The sequence below is a fragment of the Drosophila takahashii genome, chromosome 2R, assembly GCF_030179915.1.
Source record: "Drosophila takahashii strain IR98-3 E-12201 chromosome 2R, DtakHiC1v2, whole genome shotgun sequence".
Taxonomy (NCBI): Eukaryota; Metazoa; Arthropoda; class Insecta; order Diptera; family Drosophilidae; genus Drosophila; species Drosophila takahashii.
The window spans coordinates 13,807,708-13,829,805 of record NC_091679.1 but is presented as its reverse complement, the minus strand read 5'-3'; the positions used below and the strand labels follow the sequence as shown (position 1 = coordinate 13,829,805).

Genomic DNA, 22,098 nt, shown 5'->3' with positions numbered 1-22,098 from the left:
GGTTTGACTTTGTAAAATCTGCTTCATTATGCCTGAATTGTATGCGAAAGGGTCACAATGCACACTGGTTGGGCTTGTATGGGGCCGCGGCCATAAATACTTCCCGTTGAGATATCGTTATGAAATTTTCCTCAAAAATCAAAAAAAAATATTGAGAATATGGAGTAAAAAAATTAACAACATCGGAAGACTCTATCCTATAGCTCACATAGCACCCTAGTATGGCTTATATGGCGATGGTGCGCAAAGATACTTCCAGTGAAGTTACAGTGCTAAATTTTCATTATTAGCATCCAAGATATGTATATTTAAATTATCTTCAGTATAAATTTGTGAAAGTGTAACTCCTCTCCCCCTCTCCACAAGCTTTTCGAAATATAAACAAATGAGGTTCTCTAGTTCTTTAAATGTATTTAAATCATAAAAAATAAAAACAAAATCTTTTAGATTTTAATTTCAGTACAAAAAGAAACAAAAACAAAAATTAACAAATATCTTCTAATAATTCAAATGTAGAGATAAGCAATCTTGATTTGTCTTTCCTTGGTAGTTTTCTTTGACTTGTTATAAAAGGATCTGAACGCAACAGAAGTGTATTAATTAAATCTGTATTTGTCAGAATGCGAGACATCTTCCTAGTATGTTGCAGCCGGCACTTCTTTATTTCTTTGTTGTTCGACTCCGCAGCTTCTTCTGAGAGCTCTCCAATTGACAGCGATTGTTCTCTTAAGTGCTCGATCACTTTCGCACCATGAATTAAAAATTTATGCACTGTTGCTGGAAGATAGTACCATGGATATATTTTTATCAACTTCTTAGCAGTATCCAACGCATAGCTTTCAAATTTTGTAGCATTAATGGAATATCCTGATGCTAAGGCTTGCAATATCGTTGCGCATCGGGTTATTACTTCTTTATCAATGCCTGTGATATCAGATGCCACTCTCGGGCTACCAAAAAATGTCCTGGCTGTATTTCCATCGTTGGAAGTTCCTCTGCCTCCGTCTCTTGTTCTGCCAAATTCATAATACTTTTTATTAACATTTTTTTTGAGACATTTTTCCAAATAGTTCATTTTGGTGGGTTTCGCACCGCAAATAAAGCATTTCATAGACGACGTGTTGCTTAACGCGTTGCACACTTTACCATCCACCATAGTAAGGTGCAGGCCATGATTTATTAATAATTTTTTATCGGGAATTTGAAATTCGGTTGGCATTAAGTTTTGTATTTTATTTTTGAAGTAGACTTCTTCTTCAACGGATAGTATGGCTGTTTCCTTTTTAAATTGAAGCCTGATTGGCCTACAATACCGTGTAGATGACGGTCTGGGATTTTTCCATATTATTTTGGAGTTACTTTCAGTTATTAGCTGAAGTGGGACGTACGACGTTACAAATAGACTTCTATCATCGTCATTACAGTTTGAAAACTTTTGCTTGTATTCACTGTGCCCAGTACTGCCATCAAATCCCCATTTTCCAATTAATTTTAATGTGTCCTCTGTGCCATCAAGAAAATTTTGAATTAGAGTTTTTTGGAGCTGTAAAATTTAAAGCTGTGTTGTCTAGTAGACTCTGCAGCTCGACTTCTGCATATGTTTCAGCTACTGTTATGTCTCTCGGGTATCTAGAAGCTGCAGACTCATCATGTGTTTCCAGCAGGGCTAGCCGACGACGTTTTGTCCTTTTTGAGGACTCGGCAAAATCAATTTTGGGTCGTCCACGTTCAGCATTTGAAACCCTTCGATGAGGAGGCTCAATTATAATTGTTTCAATAGTGTTTAGCCAATTAGAGTGATATTGAACAATTAAACTCTTAATACGCTTGTATTTAATCCAAAAAACAATAATTTTTTTGCAAATATAACTAATGCAGCTCTTAAGTTTTATCATGTCAACTGCGTATCCCTTGTACTTAATGCTTTCTTCTACCAAAGTTGTCACTCTTCGAGTTTTATCTGCATTTTTGCCCTCTTCTGTGCACCAAAGATCAAAGATGTACATGCGTGAAAATTAGCAGTTACAAGCGCCTATAGAAAATTATAACAAACAAATGAGCGAAAAAAAGAATATCCAAATACAATACATAAAATAATTTTAGGATTTTTTTCAAGCAGAAATAAATTCCAAAAAACAACTGAAAAACATACAGCTGCGGTCAAAATAGTAGCAGTGTTGCCGCCTTGTGTTTTTAAAAGTTTCATGTTGTAATTTTTTCTTATCCAATTAGTCTAATAGTAAAATTATAATCAATACAATATTACCAGGAAAAGATCAATTACAACAACAAACTTTTAAATACACAGGGCGGCAACACTACTACCATTTTGACCGCAGCTGTATACTTTTATGTTTTTTGACTATGTTTTCTAGAATTTGTTTCTGCCTTAAAAAAAATCTTAAAAATTTTTTAATTATGGGGTTTAAAAGATAAAGGGTGTATCTTTTAAAAAACTTTAACATCGAATCAAACCATGCATCCATTTGCCTCTGAGAGCTCCGCAAAGTTGGCCAATTTCAGCATTTTTCGAACTTTGAGGTCCTTTTGCTAAGAATCCTTGCGTCGGGGAACTTTTTGGAAAACTCAGTTTAACTTGGGAATTCGTAACGAATCCAAAAATATAGCATCCATCGAGGTAAATTTTAAAAGCACTAAAAATGCTGCACAGTGTAATCAAACATACACAACAAATAACAAATTAAACTGATTAATTTCAAGATGAGTTGTACTCAACGATACTTCCGAAGTATAGAAAATGTATCGCCAAGTGATGGTAAGGGAAGCGTATAGGCAGTTTCAACTTATAGTGTGGAGAAGAGACCTTTCTGAGTCCTTGAGATTATATAAGCTCAACACCATAACATATGGGACTGGACCAGCCCCATTTCTGGCGATTCGGTTCTTAAAAAGGTTAAGCGAGTCTGCCAAACTTTCTTTTCCTAGAGTTGCTGAAGTTATTGGATCCGACTTTTATGTCGATGACATGTTGACTGGTGCTACATGCGTAGAGAAGTTAAGGACTATTAAGTTTGAAGGATCTCAGGTTCTTCAAACTGTAGGTTGGTTTTCAAACTCACCTGACGTCACCGCATCTGAGAGCACAGCTAAATCCATACCCATCTCGGACTCAGAGTCTACTAAGGCGTTAGGAACATCGTGGTTGCCCAACAAAGATGCCTTTAAGTTTCAAATTGACAATTCTGTCATGGGTCCCCGAGCGACAAATGGAACATGACATCGAAGCTGTTTGAGCTTATGGAGCTTGCGTCTACATTCGCAGACTTCAAAGTCAAAAGTAGCGCCGCTCAATAGTAAGACGCTTCCAAGACTTGAGTTATGTGCCGCTCACCTTCTCGCAAATCTGTGTCACAGAATCAAGTCCCTATTAAAGGTACCTATCGAACGAATTTTTTATTGCTCGGATTCTGAAGTTACGCTTCATTGGATCCGGTCTCATCCGTCTTCGTTGTCCACATTTGTATCGAATAGAGTTGCGGAGATTCAAGAGTGGTCAGGTGGTGGTCCCAAAGAAACAGAACCTAGCAGATATTGTATCAAGAGGTTGTGACGTCCATGAAATCATACAGTCGATATGGCTTACTGGACCAGCGTTTCTAAAGGAAGGAGAAGAAAACTGGCCCAACATGCACACTTTGTCCTAGATGAACAAGTCCTACTACAAGAATCGAGAAATACTGCGGTCGGGCTGACCGCTGCTGTACAAAATTCGGACTTAGTAGATGTTCGTCACACCTTAAACTACTTAGGGTATTCGTTAATATGTTCCGCTTCATTAGAAAACGCAAAGACAAAAGTAAAGTATTTGAAAAAACTTTGTCACCCATTGAATATAATGAAGCCTTTTTAAAAATTGTCGAGGTATTACAAAAACACGAGTATCACGAAGAAAGGGAAAAAGTCCTTAAAGGCTCCAGAGTTGGCCCAAGTCTTCAGCGATTGAATCCATTCATTCATGCAGACAAGGGGACTAGGTCTCACTTTTCGTTGTTGCGAGATGGAAAACGACTAGCTAACGCTCCTAAATCATACGATGCCAAGTTTTCATTGTTGTTGACGAAACGCTCCCAATTTGTGCAGAGCTATGTTCGGCACCTGCACCAATCAAATTTTCATGTTGGTCCACGATCACTTGTGAGTCTCCTTCGACAGCGAATTGAGATCGTAAACGCTCAGGAGGTCTGCAGTCAGACAGTTCTATCATGTATTCGCTGCTTCAAGTGCAAGCCTCGACTGTTGACACAAATTATGGGAAATTTACCCGCAGATATGTGTGTGCTATATGTGGTGTTGATTTTTGTACTCCTGTCTATACAACACTGAATATTCGTGGTAGGCCTCCGTATAAGTCCTACATTGCGCTCTTTATTTATTTCGCGTCCAAGGCGAATTCTCATCAATAAGCGGATGCGAGTTTGCATTCACACCGCCTCGGGCTCCGCACATGGGCGGACTGTGGGAGGCAGGTGTCAGAACTACCAAGAACCTACTCCTACGGGCGCTCCTAAGCGCATGAAAAAATGGCGACAGTGCTCGTCGGAATCGAGGCGGTGATGAACTCCCGCCCGCTCGGAGCGATCAGCCAAGACCCAAGCGACGGAGAGGCGCTGACTCCCGGGCACCTGCTGACAGGCGGGCCGCTGCTCGCCACACGCGCACTCCGGACCACGGACCAGGAGGGTCTCAACTGCTTACGGCGATGGCGGCTTGTCTCGTCAGTCAGGCAAATGTTCCGATGGCGATGGTCCCCGGAATATGTCCTGGGCCTACAAATTCGGGGCAAGTGGCACCAGCAGCCGAACATCAATGAGGGAGATCTCGTCGTCTTGGCCGAGGATAACCTTCCGCCCCAACAATGGCTCCTGGGGAGAATCATCGCCTGGCCCGCAGGGGAGAACGGCATGGTCAGGGTCGTCGACGTTAGGACGAGCGGAGGAGGCGTTTTTCTGCGGGCCATCCATCAATTGGCGCCGTTTCCCATTAGTTGAAGCCTGAAGCGTTCAACGGGGCTGGTGTTGAGAGATTTTTGAATTTGTTACTTGAAGTTTGAAGTTTAGTGTAAGTTAGTTTAGGACGAAGGCGGGTGCACAATAAAGTTCTCTCTCGCTCTCTGCGAATTCGCCCTGTCTTCGTCAACTGTCGTTAAGCTGGGCTCTATGAACTTTGTAAAAATATAGTCGTTTAATCGTTGAGATTTAGTTATCTCGACCACACGCATTATTTTCTCGTCTTCGCTTTCGCAGTTGCCCAATAAAAGATTATAGCCACAAGTTTTCGGTTTTCGTTTTTGATTCGGTATATTTTTATATATTAGTAAAATAACATAATTTTAAATTTAAAACCCAATTTTGTTTTTTAATTTATCATTATCTTCATCAATACCTTCACATAAGTAAAATATCTTCATGATGTAAGGGCGCTCGGATGAACCAGGGCTGACGATATTTCAAATTATGAACATTTCTTGCTAACTTAAACTGCGGTTTTCTCAGAAGAGGCACAAAAGGGCAGGCTAATTTTTTAGAACTTGTAGTTAAATATATAAACTTTTTTTAAAAGAAGAATTAAACGGGGACCTAGGGTATAACACTACTTTACGTCCAAGAATATCCAAAAAAACCGAACTTTTTTGACCAATTTTAAAAAATTAAAAAAAAATTGTAAATATGCACTTAAAATTTTTATTTGTTTTTAATATTCTAAGAATTGGTTGCATTTAAAATTTCAATCGTTACATATAGAATTTAAACCCTTAGGCGCTTTCAGAAAAATTTCAAAGATGTATAAAAATACCTCCTATTTTTTTCTTGGCTACAATTCTATTTCGAAATATCAACTTTAAAAATCTTTAGTGGGAGAACCATTCATCACAGATAACAAGAGAGAACGCTATAGTCGGGTTGGTGTCCCGACTATCTTATACCCGTCATTCGGCTAAAGGGAGTGCGAGGGAGATGGATATAGACAATTTTTTTGATTGCATATATCTTTTTAATGAATGGTCCAATTAAAAAAATGTCTTCTACATTTCGATAGATAAATTTATACACAACAAAATTGCATATATACTTCTCGAAAATCTTTAAAAGTGTGGACGCCAGACAAATTTAAAAATCGTTAGTGGGCGATTGTGGGCGTAAGAGAGGGCGTGGCGCTGGTCTGAAATAAACTTGCGCTGCGTAGGAAGCCCAGAATATGTGTGGGAAATCTCAACCTTTTAGCTTTTGTAGTTTCCGAAATCTGAGCGTTCATACGGACAGACGCACAGTGGGGCGAAAAAGCCAAAAGTCTGCCTTAAATCAGCGGAGCCCTATATCGAATATCTTTTGATGGGGCATTGTTGAAGGCAATTAAATATGTAAAAAAAAATCATAAGGTGAATTTTTTTAGTGAAATTTTTTTGTTGTAGAAAATTTTTAAGAAAAAATAAATTGTTTTTTTAAGAAAAAAAATATAAATAAATTACTTATAGGGTTCTTAGTTTCCCAATATTTTTTTTTAATTTAACTTGATTTTTGAAAAAAAAAATTATTCAAATCGGTCAACTATATCTTATAGCTGCCATATAAACGCTTATTACAAAGGGGAATGTCTCGGTTCTATTTCAATATTGGTTCATATAAATTGGGATTAAGTCATTATTTATTATTTTAGCTCTATGCTTACCTTTTTTTTAATTGGTCAATGATATCTTATAGATGTCATAGAATCAATCAAGGAAATATAGCATATTTTCAAAAAAAAACTGGTAGAAACCGGTATTTACTTCATATATGTATTTTTAGTAAAATAACATAATTTAAAATTTTAAACCCAAATTTGTTTATTAATTTATCATTATCTTCATCAATACCTTCACATAAGTAAAATATCTTCATGATGTAAGGGCGCGCGAATGAACCAGGGCTGACGATATTTCAAATTATGAACATTTCTTGCTAACTTAAACTGCGGTTTTCTCAGAAGAGGCACAAAAGGGCAGGCTAATTTTTTCAGAATATGTAGTTAAATATCTAAACTTTTTTTTAAAAAAAGAATTAAACGGGGATCTAGGGTGTAACACTACTTTCCTTGGAGGATATCAAAAAAATCCCTTTTTTTTTGGACCACTTTTAAAAAATTAAAAAAAAAATAGTAATTATGTATCTAAAATTTTTATTTTTTTTTTAATATTTTAAGAATTGGTTGCTCTTAAAATTTCAATCGTTTTATATACAACTTAGGCCCTTGGGCGCTTTCAGAAAAATTTCAAAGATGTGTAAAAATACCTTTTTTTCTTATTGGCTAAAATTATATTTCGAAAAATCCACTTTATAAATCTGTAGTGGGAGAACCATTCAACACAGATCACTCTTTCCTTTTGATGTGTATAGAGAATTCAATTGTTTTTAAAGTTGCATTGCAACATTTTGGAAAATCTTAAAAAAAAAAAAACATTTTGGCAGGCTTTTTGTTCTAGGCGCCCCACAGTGAGACGGACTAAATCGGCTATATCGACTCCGCTTGTATCCCTGATCAAGAATATATACACTCATAAAAAAAAATCGAAGAATTTCCTTAAAATCTAGAAAATTCTTTCTTGAATTTTTGCCAAAGGCGACCTCACCTTTGTTTCAAGAAATGGTTTTTTTGAAAGGCACCATTAAAACAAGAAAAAATATTTCTTGTTTTAAGAAATTAAATTTCTTAAAACAAGAAAGGGTTTTTTAGAAAGCCACCATAAAAACAAGAAAAAATATTTCTTAAAACAAGAAAGGCGATTCTTGTTTCAAAGGTGGTTTGTTTCTTGTTTCAAGAAATTAAATTTCTTAAAACAAGAAAGGGTTTTTTAGAAAGGCACCTTTTAAACAAGAAAAATTCTTTCTTGTTTAAATTTCCTTTCAAGAAATTTTATTTCTTGATTTAAGAAATAATATTTCTTGAAAGGAAGTTTTATATTAACACTGAAACCCTAAAAATAAAATGTAACTTGGTTTGCATATTATATTTATTTACATTTAAAACATTTAACTTAACATTTAAACATTTTTAAATAACACATTTTTGACTCAAGAAAACATTATTATTACCCAAGGTCTGTTGAACTTCATATGACCTAAGGTGATCCATTTTCTTCGCCTTTCCTCATCTATAAAAAAAGAGTTATTGGAATATCAATGATTTGTTTTTAGATAAACAACTTTTTTGAAATAATGTAATGTTAATAATAGCCAAAATACAAACACGTTGGACAGACGACCGAGAGAGAGGAGCAAGACAGGTAGAAAATGAAGGGTTGAAAATCGAATTTTCAAACGGGAATTTTCAAACGGGAGAGACACGTACATACATACATATATATTTACATACAGTCCTTTGCGCGAAGGGAGACCGAATGTAAGCAGGGCAGATCATGTCAGTTTTAAGAAGGTGAAGAGAGAAACGTCGCTACGCGTAGGTCAAGCGAGCGAGAGAGAGGAGCAGAATATGAAAGGGTTGAAAATCGGGTTTCAGATCGGGTGAGCCGCGTACATGCATAGATATTTACATGCATACATAAGTATGTCAAACAAATACAACATATTTTTCTTACCTTAGAAGGTTTTAAAACAAAATTACAGCTTCGACAAACAAATTATTTGGCTGATTCAACTGCAGGTATTTTCACTCTGAAAAATAAATAAAATGCGAGTAATAAGATAAAGTTATTATAGAACTGTACACCCACAAATTTATGTACAAATGTATGTATGTACGTAGCTCTTAGCTAAAAAACAATTCACCTAAATTGGTATACGCTTGGTAAAGAGATGAAATGTATCCTTTAATTACATACATACAATTGTACGCCCGCTATACAAAAAATTATATACATATTTACATACCTTTGAATATTCGGAAAAAGGCTTCACCTCTTATCCGCTTGAAAATCACGTCCATCACTCACGAATTTTTTTCACAACTGACGCTCGGGGGATCAGAGAAGTCGGTAGCCGGGTAGTAGTCGGGCCGAGTAGGCCCTTCGTCCCACTTCGGTTTTCTTGTCGTTAACATTCGGCAGCCGAAGGAAGTCAATGGCTACTTTCCTATATTCTAGGGTCATTTCATTCATATATTCAAAGGTGATTTTGTCCTTAAATACGTACAAAAATGTTTTGGCTGCGACGGCAAAACAAACATATGAGATTTTCATTTTTCTATTTTTAAGAAAAATTCTTTCTTGAATTTTTTCCATCAAGAAAGGTTTTCTGTATTCAAAGGACAATTTTCTAATAACAAGAAATTTTTTTCTATTTTCAAAGGTAGGCCGATTCAATGGCGAGATTTCCAAAATTTAGAAATTAATTTTTATGAGTGTATACTTTATAGGGTCGGAAACGCTTCCTTCTCCCTGTTACATACTTTTGCGCGAATACAATATACCTACAAATTAGAATAATAAACAACCCCAAAGGGCCCCCAAAATTAAATTTGTTTTTTTTAATTCTTTCTTTTGCCATTTCTCTGTTATTAATGTTGTTAAAAAGGTTTTAAAATGTGCTTATGGCATATCCATAATATTATAATATTGGCATAATATTTCCAAATTTTTCTTTGTCTACTGTGACGTTAGGACCTCCACATATGTATGTTTGTATTGCGGTCGCACTCTGCATTAAGGCGAAACCTTAGTGTGACATCGCAAATGGAAAACACCACAGACACATCACATTTTAAATGCGCGGTTAAAAAATTGATTATAACGAAAATCTTTTCTTTTGCTCCTTTCTTTAGGAGCAAACGTTTTAGGTAAACGTTAAAGGGCATTGGGGAACAAGCCTGGGAAAACTGCCCCAGGCGATTTGCAAAATTTTAGATGAGGATTGGTAGATAGGAACCTAATCGATAAGAATTCCAATTTTCAAATATTTTGATCCGCTGGTTTACGAGTAATCTGCCGCAACTAAAGAACATATCACTTGATGTATCTTCCCTTCGGTGGTTCTTGAGAAAACTTTTTTGATGCCAATAATTTTTGTATTAACCTTCAAGAATATCAGCCAATCTTTGGATTTTTATCATTCTTATAAGCTACCAAAAATCGCGATTCAAATTTTCAAAAAATTGGTTGAAGAATTTCCAAGTCTGACAACACCGCCAGTTTTTTACAGTTTGTGTGTCCTATAACCATCTACTTCATATAAAGTATTCATAATTTTTCGAAGATGCAACAGTGTTAAACAAACAAAAAACTGAAGAATTTATTTCTGGAAGGGTAGGAATGGAGTCAATAAAATATATTTGGCTTGTAAATAGTTAGTTCTTAGACCAGAATTATTATCAGAGTAAAGTTTCTAATATTATGGGTGAAAAGTGGTCCGAATTATAAAATGTTTGGCATATATTTGCTTGTAATTGATTTAATAGGGACCCAGTCCCAGTCTAGTCCCCACAGCTTCGAATTTCATATCCTCCCTGGACAGAGATTTCATAAGAAATCCTTTGAGCATGGATGACCAACAAATACTCTATTTATGTGATTCTAAAGAATTCGCGGTCCAAAGAGGATTATTTAATTTGCGATCCTTTCGGTACCATCGTTATTCTAAAAAGCAAGATAGTAATTTGAAAGCTTTAATATGCGGAGCACGATAACAAATTGTTAACAAATTCGCGCAATAACAACGGTGCCGTTTCTCTCCGGCACACACTGGGGTGAGAGTCAAAGAGAGATCAAATCAGCCGATAAAAAATTGTAACATGTTATAATTTTGTATTTTGTATTTGATCAATAAAAGCAAAAAAAAATAACATTTGGACTTTTCGTAGAGTATTTTTATACCCGTTACTCGTAGAGTAAAAGGGTATACTAGATTCGTGCAAAAGTATGTAACAGCTAGAAGGAAGCGTTTCCAACCCCATAAAGTATATATATTCTTGATCAGGGTCACTAGCCGAGTCGATCTAGCCATGTCCGTCTGTCCGTCTGTCCGTCTGTCCGTCTGTCTGTCTGTCCGTCTGTCCGTCTGTATGAACGCTGAGATCTCAGAAACTACAAAAGCTAGAAGGTTGAGATTTCCCACACATATTCTTTGGCTTCCTACGCAGCGCAAGTTTATTTTAGCCGAGCGCCACGCCCCCTCTAACGCCCACAATCGCCCACTAACGATTTTAAAATGAGGTCCTGCGCCCACATCTTTAAAGATTTCCGAGAAGTATTAATGCAATTTTGTTGTGTATATTTATACCTATCGAAATGTAGAAGACATTTTTCAAATCGGACCATTCATTAAAAAGTTATACGCAATCAAAAATTATATATCTATCTCCCTCGCACTCCCTTTAGCTGAGTTACGATTATTAGTCGGGACACCAACCCGACACATCGTTCGCACTCCCTTTAGCTGAGTGACGGGTATTAGATAGTCGGGACGACAACCCGACTATAGCGTTCTCTCTTGTTTTTTTTAATAATTATTTTTCTTCAGTACATTTTCCGAATATTTGGGTATTTTTACCAAAAAATTCGTAATTTTTCATTAATAGCGCTGAAATTGTATCCGAATCGTATATGTATTTATTTAGACTATATATATTAAGAGTACTAAGAATTGATGTACTTTATTGTAAATATACGCCAAAAACAATATGCTAAAAATGGGAAAAAAGCTTTTATTGCTTGTATCTATTAATTAAAAAGTTGATATGTACAACTTTAAATTTATTAATGATTATTATTAATTATTTATCGCTATCGCTCTGGTCGCTTTTACTACCGGCTGCTTCCCTTCGAAAAGGTGTGCCTTTTTTTTGGCGAATTCCGTTTACTTGTTTTTATTGGATCAGAGCTATTCAAGGTAGGGACCGAAAATAACAGTTATTTTATTATTTTTAATCAAAAAAATCATGCACTTCGGATCCCACTAAAAATCGGAGAAAAAAGTCACATAACCAGTGTTGGGACATACCTAGATACTTTTACCTAGGTACGTACCTAGGTTCAATTTAGTGGTACCTTTTACCTTACCTAGGTATAAAAATAATTGAGTACCTTTTACCTTACCTAGCTACATATTTTTATATACCTTTGGAATTATTAAGGTACTTACATAGGTATTAAACATTGCTCTGATTTAAAATGGCCAAATCTGAATGCGACACTGAAATAAGCTAAATCCACCACATCTACACGTCACTGTATCGTTTCGTTTCGAAACTGTAATAGTCGGAACATATTTGAGAATGAAAACTAATCGCAGTTTTATTTTATATAATTTTGTGCACGTATGTATGTTCCCATCACTACATCAATTTATTTATGAAACCAAGGTGTATTTGGCGCGCAAAAATGCCGTATGTACGTAAACAAACGGCATATGGGCCGTTCTTTTACAAACCGAACAGATTTGGCCAAAAAAAAAATTTCACATTTTTGATTTGCCTGAAACTTTTTTTACACGTACTATTCGGAAAATAAGTAAACACGTGTATCAGGATTTGACCGAAAAAAAATTATTTTCCTAGTTAGAATTTTTTTAAGTGTGCCAAAAATTGTCAAATTTGAAAAAGTACCCTCTCATTGAAAATCTGTATCTCCGGTTATATGAATCCAATTGACTTCATGTCTTTTGCATTAATTCCTCTAAAACCTCTCCTTTCAAAATAAAATTTCTTAAAAAAAAAAAATTTTTAATTTCTTAAAAATAAAAACAAATTAAGATTTAAAAAAAATTTTTTGACTATTGCCCCCACAAAAAAAAAATTTTTTTTTTACTTTAATACTTGCGCCATATTGTTAGTTACAATCGGTTTTTGTAAAAAGTTGGAGCCACTTTTAGTTTTTAAAATAACGAATTTGTTTTAGCAAGGCCTCGCCCTTTTTCTATGAAAAACGTCGCAGCAAGTAGATCTACTCTCTCACTCTTATCGGATCCTAATGGAATTTATGTTTTCTCATTGTTTACTAGTCCTTTAACAATTGTTAATGATTAAAAGTTAAGTTTTAAGTTTTTTGAAAATTTCTGAATGACAAAAAGTAAAAAGTCATTTTTTAATCAATTAAAAACTTACAACTATTTATTTAACCGTCTATTTAATAAACAATAATTTTATATTTATTTTATTTATTAGTTTTTTATATTATGTAATTTATTAAACATTTTTAAATATTTTTTTTTAAGTTTTTAAAAAAAATTAATTAAATTTTATAATTTTTTATTTTTATTAAATACATTTTTTTAAAAACTTAAAAAAAAATATTTAAAAGTGTTTAATAAATTACATAATATAAAAAACTAATAAATAAAATAAATATAAAATTATTGTTTATTAAATAGCCGGTTAAATAAATAGTTGTAAGTTTTTAATTGATTAAAAAATGACTTTTTACTTTTTGTCATTCAGAAATTGTCAAAAAAACTTAAAACTTAACTTTTAATCATTAACAATTGTTAAAGGACTAGTAAACAATGAGAAAACATAAATTCCATTAGGATCCGATAAGAGTGAGAGAGTAGATCTACTTGCTGCGACGTTTTTCATAGAAAAAAGGCGAGGCCTTGCTAAAACAAATTCGATATTTTAAAAACTAAAAGTGGCTCCAACTTTTTACAAAAACCGATTGTAACTAACAATATGGCGCAAGTATTAAAATAAGAAATTTTTTTTTTTTTGTGGGGGCAATAGTTAAAATTTTTTTTAAAATCTTAATTTGTTTTTATTTTTAAGAAATTAAAAATTTTTTTTTTTAAGAAATTTTATTTTGAAAGCAGAGGTTTTAGAGGAATTAATGCAAAAGACATGAAGTCAATTGGATTCATATAACCGGAGATACAGATTTTCAATGAGGGGGTACTTTTTCAAATTTGACAATTTTTGGCACACTTAAAAAAATTCTTACTAAAAAAGTATTTTTTTTTCGGTCAAATCCTGATACACGTGTTTACTTATTTTCCGAATAGTACGTGTAAAAAAAGTTTCTGGCAAATCAAAAATGGGAGCCAATAAAAGGTGTTCGGTTTGTAAAAGAACCGCCCATATACATATGCACAATATATAGTCAATGTTTGTACATACGCAATTTTTGCGCGCCAAATATGTACATGAGGGTTTCATAAATACATTAATGAAGTGATACGTGCATACAATTATTCATGCCGCGTGTTTTCAAAATATATACACAAAATTATAACATTTAAATTTAAATGAAATGAAAAGATATTGTTTGATTAAGACGACTAAAAACGGAAAACTAGTCTTATTTTAAGTTTAAATGATTATATTGAATAAAACAAAAAAATTATAAAAAATAAAAAAACAATATATTTACCTTTTACCTTTACCTAGGTACTGGGAAATTTAAGTACCTTTACCTTACCTAGGTATTTATTTTTGCCCAATACCTTTTACCTTACCTAGGTAAAAAAACACAGTACCTTTCCCAACACTGCACATAACCAATATAATGCGGTCTATTCAGATCCGCAATGACCTAAATTTTTGTAACTTTTTTGAAATTGGTCATGAAGTAACTGTTATTTCAGACTTTTAAAATAAAGGTCAGAGAATAACAGTTTTTTTTTGACCGAAAAAATAAAAGTCCTCCATAACTTTTATTCATGACTTTTAAAATAAAAGTCTAAAAATAACAGTTATAACTGAAAAAATAAAAGTCAAGATAACTCTTATGAAAAGACTACTATAAGTCATTATCATAAATCATAAATCATTAAATAACTTTTATTTGGTGATCGAAAATATATAAGTCTTAAATATCTGTTGCTCAATTGGAATTGGAATTTAAAAGGTTGCAATTTGTACTTATACACATGAATTCTTCAACATAATAAGACCGCGAATTCTTCAGACCTAGAGGAACCATTAATGACCATGGTAACAATTTTTAAAGTTCTAACCAATGCAGCCATTCATGAATTCTTCACCATAATAAGACCGCGAATTCTTCAGACCTAGAGGAACCATGACTTCATGATCCTTTTCAAAAAGTTACAAAAATTTAGGTCATTGCGGAACTGAATAGACCGCATTATGTGACTTTTGATTTTTTTGATTAAAAATAATAAAATAACTGGTATTTTCGGTCCCTGGTATAAATTCGTTAGTGAATCAACACCAAGTAGATGTAGTCTTTACAAAGCCTTTGATAAAGTCTGTCATACTACTTTATTAGCTAAGCTCAAAAAATGGTATTCCACTCTCTTCTTAGGCTTAGTACTCAACCCAACAAAAAGTCGTCCAAAACAAAAAACTTCAAATGAAAAACAACGTCAAAAAATTTTGTTTCATATGAAGTTTTTGTTTTGGACGACTTTTTGTTGGGTTGAGTACTAGCCCTTAACCAATGGAGAATACAGAGTAGAAAGTAATAGGTTTTTTTTCGAACCCGTATGTGGCAACGTCTGGCCTCTCTCAAGGAAGTGCTTTGGGGCCTTTTCTATTCATTTTATTATACTCTTGCAGAGTATTATGATTTCAGTCAGACGTTTCCGACCCCATAAAGTATATATAAAGTATATATACATAATGCAAAGTACATAGACTTAACAATAATCGGACGAATATATTATTTAGGTTCCATAGGGAAGGATAGAAAAAATAATGTCAAAATAATACAAAATTAAAAATTTTTGCTATTTGTAAGTTAATAGGAATGATCTGCAAGGGTATATAATTTTTATAATGTTTACTCCTCCACACTCATAAAAAAAATCGAAGAATTTCCTTTAAATCTAGAAAATTATTTCTTGAATTTTTGCCAAAGGCGATCTCATCTTTGTTTTAAGAAATGGTATTTTTGAATAGCACCATTAAAACAAGAAAAATGGTTCTTTAGAAAACCACCATTAAAACAAGAAAAAATATATTTTTTTAAACAAGAATGGCGATTCTTATTTCAAAGGTGGCTTCTTTCTTTTCTTTTATTTAATTTAATTTATTTCTTACTTATTTCCTTGTGCTACAAGGATTTCCTTATAATTTAGTGCACAAGTCACATAGACAATATTAAGAATTATACATATATATTATACATATGTAGGTCTCTACTTATATTAGAGTTTGCACTTATATCTAACATTTAATACAATTAACAATTAACATTAAGAATTGACGGTTTAAATAATTATTGCAAATTTAAATTTAATTAGTTAGTTTTGTTATTTTATTATAAATTTTATTTTAATTGGTACTTTGCGATTTTAAAAATTTAAATAATTTGTCCCTAAATTGCGTTGTGCTATCAATTATTTTAAGATGTTGTGGCAACTCGTTCCACAATCGAATAGTGTGAATAAAAAATTGGCGATCCGAGGATGCTAGCTTATGTTTAATGTTAATAATATTTCGGGTTCTTGTCGAGGTGCCAAATTTCAATTTTTCATACAAATAACTGGGTTCTTTAGTTTTTATAATTTTATGTAAAAGAATGAGATTTCTGGCATTACTCCAGGATTTAAAATTAAAGCCATATATGCTATTGGCAAATGACGTGATGTGTTCCCCTCGTTTAATATTGAATACGTATCTAGCTATGTTATTAAATGCAATGTTTAGCTTGTGTTGCGAGGCACTGTCACAATGACCGAAAATCTCTATGCGTACTCCATGACAAATTGGAATTCATTGTAATGCCAAGATTAGCCACCTGTTCTACATAGAAGATCGGAGAATTACCAATACGTAAATTTGGGAGATTACGGATGCTTGAAGATTTTTTACTTATAACGATACACTTACATTTAGACGGATTAAGCGAGAGACCATTGTTTGTTGCCCACTTACTAACATTTGACAATTCAACGTTACATATATCTACACAGTCTAATATTCTTCCTATAGGACAGCTCACATACATTTGAACATCGTCAGCATACAAGTGGACATTACAGTTAGACAATACAGTTGGTAAATCGTTCACATACATTGAAAACAAAAGTGGACCTAACACAGAGCCTTGGGGCACGCCACGTTTTAGTAAAAGTGGTTCTGAATATCCACTTTCAGTAAAAACAGCTTGCATTCTACCACTCAAGTATGATGATATAAGTTTAACAGCGGGTCCAGAAAAGTTGAAGAATTTTAAAAGTTTTGTACATAGAATTTCGTGGTTAACCGTGTCAAATGCTTTGCTGAAGTCCAATAATGTTAAAAATGTAATCTGGTTACTGTCGAGTTTCAGTCTGATGTTCTCGGTTATATCTAATATCGCAGTTGTACAGCTTCTAAATTTTCGAAAACCAGATTGGTTATTGCACATTAATGAATTTTGGCCTAAGAACAAATTAATCTGTTGTGCCATTAATTGTTCAAAGACCTTAGAAAGAAATGGCAGAATAGATATCGGTCTGTATTCATCATTGGCTTTGGGGACGGGAATAATTTTTGCCATTTTCCAGATATTAGGAAAACAGGCAGTCGTAAATGCAGTGTTGAACACATAAGTTATTTTGTCAATGATTTTTGGAAGGATTATTTTTATGAAACTAGGGTGTATATTATCAAGCCCTACCGCATTCGACTTTACTTTAAGAACCGAATCTAAAACATCACAAGAAGAAACACACATAAAACTAAAGCTATTATCACAGATATTATTCACAATAATGTCAAGATAAGGGTTGGTCATAGTTTCAGGTACGTTTGATTGCACAAATTTTATATTCAGTTCATTGGGGTCTGCAGTTATATTGATTTTGCTTTTGGACTTGCCAACACCCAAATTTTTTAACTCCTTCCATTTCTGCTTCATCGACATGGCAGTTTGAAGTTTTTGTGAATAGTAAGCACGCTTCGCATTAACGATTAAGGTGGTTACTACAGTTCGTAATGACTTAAATTCTTTATAGTAATCTGGAATTTTGTATCTTTTCCATCTTCTGTAAGCATTATCTCTTTGGCATATCTTTAAAGCTATGGCATTATTAAACCAAGGATTTCCCGTGGCCTTAATAATTTTTTGTTTAAGGGGCACAAATCTCTCATACAACGACTCTATGCATTCTGTCAAAAAACCTAATTGGGCATTTACGTCTGTTAATGTATGCATATAATTAAGATCAAGGGCATCTAAATGCTGGCTAAGTAAGTCAAGATCAATTCTCCTAAAATCTCTGTAATTTATGGTGTGGTCAAGAAGAATAGGGTCAAATTCATATGTCAGATAGATTAAGTCATGCTTTGAGAAAGCTGGCACTGAGACTTGGTCATATAACAGAGTCTTACTACGATCATTTACAAAAAAAACATCAAGAAGACTGTTGAGAGTATTGGAGAAGTGTGTAGGTGTAGTAAAGTTCACAGGAATCAGTCCAAGACTCTCCATTTCTAAGTTTAGATGCCGCTCAATAAGCAGATTACTATTGAAATCCCCGGTTATTACAACGTTGTTATATTTACAACATAATGAAGCCACTACTTCAACAAAATCAGAATAGTCTACTGTTCGATTCGGTCGGTAAACACACCCGAGCAGCATATTGGAAGCGCTTCGACTTCCGTTGACTTGTAAGAATAGGTATTCAACTGCACTACCTGTTGGCTGCTTACATATTAGTTTTGTATTTAGTTTTGAATTAATATAGATAGCCACACCCCCGGCATGCCCCTCACGATCGGATCTGTACATATCGTAACCATCACATGCTACCATAGCGTCATTAAGTTGAGGAGCAAACCACGTTTCAGAAACACACAAAACATCTATGTTGGACTTAACAATCAAATACCTGAACTCTTCAATCTTTTTGCATAAACTTTGCGCATTTATATGGCAAATATGTAACCCATTATTTTGTTTGGCGAGAACCCTCAATATTGTACGACTATTCGATTGGGATGCCTCTATATCAGAAACGTTGAATAGAAAACATAAACACACGCAATTTAAGAACAATTATGTTGTACCAATAAAAAAACCTAACCATTACGACTTCTCTTACACAAGTATAACTAATCCTAATACATTTCATATTTAAGAGATATATTCTAACGAAAAAGATTTTGGTCATCTGCAGCTTCTCTTAGTTCGCCTTCCTTCTCAACAGATGATTTGTTAAGTCGTGACAACTCTTTACTAAACCACGGAGGTTGGCTAGAAATTTTGGGATAATACGTAGGAACGCATGTATCAAAAACTGCGTTTAATACATTATAAAATATATTAACAGCTTCAGTAATATTGGTACATTTTGTTTGGCGAGAACCCTCAATATTGTACGACTATTCGATTGGGATGCCTCTATATCAGAAACGTTGAATAGAAAACATAAACACACGCAATTTAAGAACAATTATGTTGTACCAATAAAAAAACCTAACCATTATGACTTCTCTTACACAAGTATAACTAATCCTAATACATTTCATATTTAAGAGATATATTCTAACGAAAAGGCTATTGATAAGTGCAAAGTTTGCTCTACGAAAGCAGTGGATGCGTTTAGCTGACTTTTCAGATATTTCAATTAATTTTGTACCCGTGTCAACAGTCAGCTCCAGCGTTGGGTGATATGGGTCTTCTGGTAAAGTAATTGCAGAGGTTTTAACTATGCAGACACAATCTGGACTTGAAACAAAGCATAGATCCAGTAATCGTCCTAACGAATAATATATTCGAGGTTTCGACGGTGGACCATGTCGCTCTAGGTATATTAAAGTCACCTAAAACTATTAACTGATCCCTATCTGATAGTTTACTTAAAATAAACTGGATAGCGGACAGATGATTAGCATATATTGGGAATTCAGATGACGGCGGAATATAAGAACATGTTATGTATATAGAAATACCCTGAAGGGATAGTTTTATACACAGAAATTCAATGTACATTATTTCGTCGGACGTTATTTCTTCAGACGTTAGTTCTGAGTCAACTGCAATTAAAACTCCACCTCCACGTCGGGAGGGACGATCAAGCCTGTTTGTTGAATTTCCGGTTTAAACCAAGTTTCTGTGAACACAATAACATGGGAAGACAAGGAAAAACTATCAGTATACAATTTGGTCAACTTACTTTGTAAACCTCTGGTATTCTGATAGGAAAGCAGAAGGAAGGAATCTAGTTTTTTGAGACAGATACAGATGAAGATTTGGATGGCTCTTTAAAGGGATTTCCAACTTCCTTTGAACGAATTTTCTTTTTTCTAGCTTCGTACTCTTTAACAAAAATGCCTGCAGGCCAAAAATTGGATGAGCACATCGTTGCAAAATGAGCACAGGGAACACCGATCTTAAATGATGATACTTCCCTAGCATATGGAAAATTAAATCGTTCAACCTTTAGATCATCAATCTGAACTTTGTTACGGATATAGGCCGTAATGTCCAGGGATGAAAGGTCAGGATTCAGCCGAGAAACCAAAATTTGTTTCCGTTGCGGTACACAGGTGACTGTTTTAGGTACCACGCATGTGACAGGTTTTGGTACTACAGAATTTCTGGTTGCACTAACAGTTCCAGTCGGTACTCCAGACGTTAAGTCAACATGCGGCGTTGTAATCATTTCTGTGTTTTTTTTAACAGATTTTTCGGGTGTCTCATGCGGCAAAATCTCACGATCTTTACATTCGGATACCGAATTTTTTTTAGCTTTCAACCTCAGTACCATTTGTGCGGCAGCTGAGATCGACTGCTGTGCTGCAGACCCCGGATCGCCAGAGAGAGGTGCACTAGCGTCTTCCGTGGGTCGTCTATCGACCGCGATCTTTTTGCGCTTAGTAGAATCGGGCTCAGATAGCATACGGCTAGTGAGCTGCGACTCAAGCGCCACAAGCAGATCCGTATTTCTACGGCTGTTGCGAATTAATTCCGTTACAGTGCTTTTTGTGAGCCGTCTTATAGAGATTGCCTGGGTTTCATACGCGATACATTCTTCACAATAGTAGCGCAAGCCACTTCTCATGTCGATTGCATCGCGAACCAGGCCCGAATAGCCAAGACATTTTGCATGAAAAATACTATCGCACGAATGGCACGGAATGCTCTGTTGTCCAGCCAAAATCAACGACTTGCATTTCTTCGAACAACAGACTGCCATTATCGCTATATTCCGAACCACGGTGCAAAGAGAAAAAAGCTACGAGAGAAAGAGAGAGCGGGAGAGAGTGAGCGGGAGTGAGTAAGCGGGGGAGCGTAAGTTTAAGCTGTGCCAACAACAACGTTTTATGCGGGAGTGCGGGAGAACGGTTAACTACCGTATAGATTCTTACCGCTCCGAACAGCGTTTGGTAGAAAAGGAGAATGCAATAAGATAAAACAATAACAACAAACACTGCACAGAGACTGGGCGTGCAAACTAATTTAGTTAATTTAAACACAAAACAATCACTATGCACTCGCGAAGCGAACGGATGTTGTTAGTGACATAAAAAGCTATTTAAATGTTAGAAAATTCGAGTTAAACCCCGATGGTTTATGGACAAAATGAACAAAAATTCGGAGCGCAAGACAAAAACACGACCGTTCACTGAAAGAGCGAAAGTTTTTTTTTGGGTTAACTCCTTGACTAGGGATGGACATTCAACGATAGGAAATAAATAGAAAAAATACCGAGAAATTCAAAAAAAATACTCAGAAATACCAAAGACCCTAAAAGTACCTCACTTTTGCCCACATCTAGTTGCCTATGCACAGCCTATGTTAAAAAAACAGGGTTATGTCAATAACCCCATAACTCCACCCCAGTATAAATAGACTATAATACTTTCGAAAATATTAATTTGACCCTTTTTGGTGTCAAAGATCAACTAGCCGGTGTCATTTTTTTAGTATTAAATACAATTTGACATTTGCTTGAATGCTCCTGTAACCATTCTGCCATTGAAAAAAATAATATGGGCATGGCTCAGGGGCCAAGGTGCTAGGTTCTGTTATTATTATCTGCTCGGGGGAACGAGGTTCAAATCCCGCTCGCAACATCTTAAGGCTCCCATAGGAATATTCAAACAAATATAAGAAAATTCATTGTAACTTTGTAGGAAGTAGGCGTTTCGATTTTTGCCAACTTAAAAACAAAATTTAAATACGCTGAATCTGGAATCCCTGGAACTGCACCGAGTGACCATTAAACTATAGGTATTTACTTTATCTGCAAGGGTATATAA

The 22,098-nt window shown here is 34.7% G+C and overlaps 1 protein-coding gene and 1 long non-coding RNA gene across 8 annotated transcripts in view; one reads left to right on the top strand and one right to left on the bottom strand.

The window, feature by feature from the left end:
* Positions 1 to 22,098, top strand: part of conu (Rho GTPase-activating protein conundrum) — a 203,797-nt gene that overhangs the window by 90,414 nt on the left and 91,285 nt on the right. The window lies entirely within an intron of this gene.
* Positions 7,729 to 9,252, bottom strand: LOC138912443 (uncharacterized). Its single transcript, XR_011417991.1, has 3 exons — positions 8,886 to 9,252; positions 8,594 to 8,669; positions 7,729 to 8,149 (listed from the first exon to the last, which is right to left on the bottom strand). It is a non-coding gene; the product is annotated as an uncharacterized lncRNA (long non-coding RNA).